The following is a 5,402-nucleotide window of genomic DNA, read 5'->3' as shown; positions in this document are numbered from 1 at the left end:
GGCCTCACACACAGCATGTTAAGCAGTGCCTACTCTATTGCTGAGGGATGCTGGGAGATCAAGGGGCCATTGCCAGCCTAGTGCAGACATGTATTCTTGTAGGGGTGGGGGCTGGTGGTGTTTAGATACCTTCTTTTAAAAAATTTTTTGTTTGAGGTTTTGTTTGGTTTTAGTTTTTTTTTTTGTTGGTGTTGGTTTTGTTTTTGTTTTTGTTTTTCGAGACAGGGTTTCTCTGTAGACCAGGCTGGCCTGGAACTCAGAAATCCGCCTGCCTCTGCCTCCAAGTGCTGGGATTAAAGGTGTGCACCTCCACTGCCCAACTTAGTTTTGTTTTTGAGACAGGGTTTTCTCTGTGTAGTCCAGGCTGTCCTGGAACTCATTCTGTAGACCAGGCCTGCATCTGGCCTCCGGGTTCTGGGATTAAAGGTGTGCACTACCACGCCCAGCAAATCCTGCTCCTCTTGTTCCTCACTCCCTGATTGTTGGAATCACTAAGATGTGCCTTTGTGCTTGCTGGAGTAGCACTCTTCTCAGTGAGCCACGGCCTCATCTGTTCCCTGTTTCTAAAGGAATGTAAGCAGAATCAGAAAGACCACATAAGGCTAAGGCAGGGGTCTAACTACGTCAGGGCCAGCCTGCTGGGCTCCATGTAAGGTCCTGCTTTGGGGAGACGTCAGGCAGGAAAACGTCAGCACTCGGCTCTCCTTCACTTTCACTGTAGAGCTCGATGGTGAATTCTGCACGGAGGTGATGTCTCAGTCTGAACATCAGAAGACCGGCAGCTGCGGCGTCACGGTTCAGATTCAGCTGCAGATGCCCGGGAGAGGTTGAGAGGAGGAGATTTTCAAGTCCTCTGGCATTCCCATCTGTTGCCTTTACTGTGGGAGGCCAGTGGTGTGTCCCCTAGCTGCCCTTGGCCCTTGGTTTCTCTAAGTGTTCTAGAAGTCAAAGTTAGTGACTTTCTCTCCATGTTCCTGAAGTGCATAGCAAGAGAGATCTCCATTCCAGACAATCTCACCAGGACTGGCAGTGGCTCGAGGCATCAGCCTCCTGTTTTTAAGATTTACTTATGCCCGGGCAGTGGTGGTGCACGCCTGTAATCCCAGCCCTCTGGGAGGCAGAGGCAGGCAGATTTCTGAGTTTGAGGCCAGCCTGGTCTACAGAGTGAGCTCCAGGACAGCCAAGGCTACACAGGGAAACCCTGTCTCAAAAAAAACAAAGTCAAAAAAAAAAAAGAGATTTACTTACTATTTTATGTATGTGAGTACACTGTCACTGTCTTCAGACACACCCCATTACAGATGGTTGTGAGCCATCATGTAGTTGCTGGGAATTAACTCTGGAAGAGCAGCAGTCAATACTCTTAACCTCTGAACCATCTCTCCAGCCCCAGATTCCTAGGAGTTTTGAGGTTTTTTTTTTTTTTTTTTTTTTTTTTTTGGTTTGGTTTGGTTTGGTTTGGTTTGGTTTGGTTTGGTTTGGTTGCACACCCCCCACCAGCCAGATTCCTGTTTTTAATACTCTTAGTAAAGCCTGAATAATTTTATCTATCAGGATGTTTAAAAAATTAGATTTCTTCATTTCTTTTGGTTTTTACTTTATGTGTCTTAATGGTTTGCTCAACAGTATGTCTTTGTACATATGTGAGTATCTGGTGTGCCCTGGGGTTTAGGAGAAGGTGTGGGGTCTCCTGGGAATCAAACCCTGGTCCTCGGCAAGAATAAGTGCCCTTGAGACAAGATGTAGTCTAGGCTGGCCTCAAAGTCCTTATGTAGCTGAGGATGACATTGAACTGGTTGGTCCTCTTGATTTTGCCTTTCCCAGCTGCTAGGATTACAGGTGTGTACGACCACCCTTGTCTAGACTGCTTTGTTTTCATTTGTGGTTTTGGATAAATACATATGGTTTTATTTCTGGTTTTATTTTTTTGTTCTGTTCTTATTTGAGTATTTATAATTACTTCTAAGATCAGTCATTATGCAATGCTGTTTTGGAACCCAAGGCCTTGTGCGTGCTAGGCAAATACTAATTCAACTACATTACCACCTACTTTTACCTTTAAAGCATCAACATAGAGACCCCATCTGTATTGCTTACATCTGGGAACTTCTTGGGCTTCCCGCCTGATCAGACTAGCTCCTCCCATGCCTGTCACTTTCCCCCATATGCCTCCCTGACTTAAAGAAAAAAAGAAGAAGAGGAAAAACAAGAAAAAATCCACTTCCTGTTATCCATATACTGACTGGAGCATGGTTAAATTGTTAGTTGTCAGCTCCCAAAGCGGATGTGTTTCTTCTGCACCCAGGCCAGAAGCCTTCAACTTAGGAGATCCTTGCACAGCTGGAGAGGGGTGGGACCAGCTCCCAGCACCCATGTCACCACCGTTGCTATCATGTGGGTGGCCGGATGATCTACAGACATCCACATAGCCCCTGGGTGAATCAGGACCGGCGACCCATTCAGGGCCTAAACGTGGCCTTAGATGGCTGCTCATGCCACCCACGTCTGCCCACATCCCCACAACCCCGCAGCAAAGCTGGAGGACCTCAGCTGCACGGACTGCCTATATCCATACAGGTCTCAGGCTTCATCGCAGCCTAGGGCAGCAGCACGAACCACAGACACCAATGTGGCGTCCAGTGGCATCACAGACTACCGCGGTCCTTGGAGCAACGACGCATAGTCACCGCCGGCTACCACCATCACGTCTCCAGTTCTGCCTCTCTCCACAGCCTGTGCACCTCTCCATTTTTCCATCTTCCCTACCTTCCCCATCACATGTTTGTCCAACCTAGGAGCGCCTGCCACCCACTCACCCACTCCTCGCCACAAGGTTAGGAGTGACCTAAGTGTCTTCCCAATAAATACATTTTATATGAGCCAGTGTAAGTAAAGTTCCTGCTTCCCCTGAACCAGGGCATTAAGATAACGTTTCCTCATCCCCTTCCCCATACACACACACACACACACCAAGACAGGGTTTCTCTGAGTAGCCCTGGCTATCCTAGAACTCACTCAGAGATCTGCCTGCCTCTGCCTCCCAAGTGCTGGGATTAAAGGCGTGTGCCAGTACCACCAGGGTCACCAAGGTAATGTAAGACAGAAACTTCAACACCCAAAATGAAAAGGGAGTGGGCTGGAAAGGAGGCTGATGGGTTAGGAATGTTTTTAATTTATTTATTTTATGCATAGGAGTACACCTCCATTGCTCTGACATGAGACACACCAGAAGAGGGCACCAGATCACATTACAGATGGTTGTGAGCCACCATGTTGTTGCTGGGAATTGTACTCAGGACCTCTGGAAGAGTACTCAGTGCTCTTAACCACTGAGCCATCTCTCCAGCCCCGTTACAGTTTAGAAAGCTGTAAGCTATCAAGCAGTAACTGGGCTTTGAACCTAGGACCTTGGAAGAGCGGTAAGCGCACTTTTAATGGCTGAGCCATCGCCCCAGGCCTGAGGCTGCTGGATTTGAAGGAGAAAAGATCACCTCAACTGTGGGGAAAGAAATCCTATCATTTCTTTCTTCCCAAGTTCAGGAGAAAAAAAATTTTTTTAAACAGGAACTAATTGTCCTGACTGACTTCTTTTTTGTTTGTTTGTTTGTTTGTTTTGAGAAAGGGTTTCTCTGTGTAGCCCTGGCTGTCCTGGGACTCACTCTGTAGACCAGGTTGGCCTCGAACTCAGAAATCTGCCTGCCTCTGCCTCCCAAGTGCTGGGATTACAGGCGTGCACCACCACCGCCTAGAGGTTTTAAAGTTCCTGCCTGTGTCGCCTTCCTGGAGCTTCGCCAGCTGATCGCCAAAACATTAGCACATGGGGCTTGGAGGAGATCTGAGTCTGAATTTTGGGTCTGAGATCATTTTTCCTTCCCTTTTCCTATGACAGAGAAACCAATAGTCGAGCAATGCCTAAGATGGTGTGGGTGACGTTCAGGAAGCTCTCAGACGACAGTTCTCTACAGACTGGACACCTCCCCTGGGACTCGGCACCAGAGCCGGAAAGCTAATGATGTTTAAGCACGGCCACGTGTGATGTGATCCGGTGCACTCTAGGCACACTCGGAGCTAGTGGAGATCGAAAGGGAGATGGGAAAGGCCTTCTCTCTGATGTGCAAGAGACACCTTCCAACCCTGACCCAGATATCCCTGTGATTTTGCATTGACTCCCTGCACTCAACCTGTTCCTTCCATCCTGACTGGTGACAAAAGCAAGAGATTATCATGACCCTCAAGCCACCATTGCCTGCAGAGAACTTGGTCTTAAAGACACTCAAAAAATTGGGTGTGTGCTGGGGGGTATTCTGCAGAATCACAGTATGTAATTAGATAGAAACATTATTTTAAATTTTTTTGTTTTTGTTTTTGTTTTGCTTGTTTTCCTTTTGCTTTCCAAAACACAGTTTTTCTGTGTAATAGAGCCCTGGCTGTCATGGAACTTGCTCTGAAGATCAGGCTGGCCTTGAATTCACAGAGATCTACCTTCCTCTGCCTCCCAAGTGCTGAGATTAAAGTCATGCACCTCCATGCCTCATAATTTTCAATTTCTTAAGAAATCAAAGGCTTGTGCCACTACGCCTGCCCAACCTGCTGTAAATATTTCTTGCTAGAGTTTTTGGGTTTTTTTGTTTGTTTGTTTTTGTTTTTTAGGACAGGGCCTCACTACTAGCCCATGGATTGCCTGATGACCTGGAACTCACTGTGTAGACCAGTCTGATCTCAAATTTGCAGAATTCCGCCTACCTCTGCTGGGATAAAAGCTGTGCATCACCAAGCCTCAGTGAGTTTTTCTTGATCCGTGATTTAGAACACATAAATGCCGAAACACTCCTATAAGTGCCTCTTCCCTTGATCCCACTCGCCGAGGTAATCTATTTGAAGTGCACAGGCTTCATCAAACTTGGCAACTATGAAAATTATCTACATTCCACATTCAACTAAAAAAATAACTAAATAAATAACCCCTTCAGGGCCAATCCCTCCTCCTCAGCCATTAATTCTAATGGCTGCATTATGTTCCGAAACATGCCTATTCTGTGATTATTTAACCTCGTTTCCGTCTTTAGACGTTTGTGTCGTGCAAGCTAATTTTCAACCACTGAGGCTTCTGGAGAGGCACAGGACGGCTTTGACCCGACGCCAGGAAAGCAGGACTAAGTGGAGAAAGCATTGGCAAGGGTAGCAGCACTAGGACCTGCAAACTCACGCATGCGCAGGCAGCAGGCGCAGGAGGGACTCCCTCCAGCTCTAGAGAGTGGCTTTCCAACTGCGGTCGCTGGGGGGCGCGTCCGAGCCAGCGCCGAGCGCTTCCGTCGGCGCCCCGCCCACCCGGGCTCGCCCCGCGCCGCGATTGGCTGCGCGGCGGGAGCGCGCCGAGTCAAGGGGCGGGCCCGCGCCGGCTA

The sequence above is a fragment of the Apodemus sylvaticus genome, chromosome 3 (genome assembly GCF_947179515.1).
Source record: "Apodemus sylvaticus chromosome 3, mApoSyl1.1, whole genome shotgun sequence".
In the NCBI taxonomy this organism is placed as follows: Eukaryota; Metazoa; Chordata; class Mammalia; order Rodentia; family Muridae; genus Apodemus; species Apodemus sylvaticus.
Note: the sequence above shows the minus strand (reverse complement) of the source record.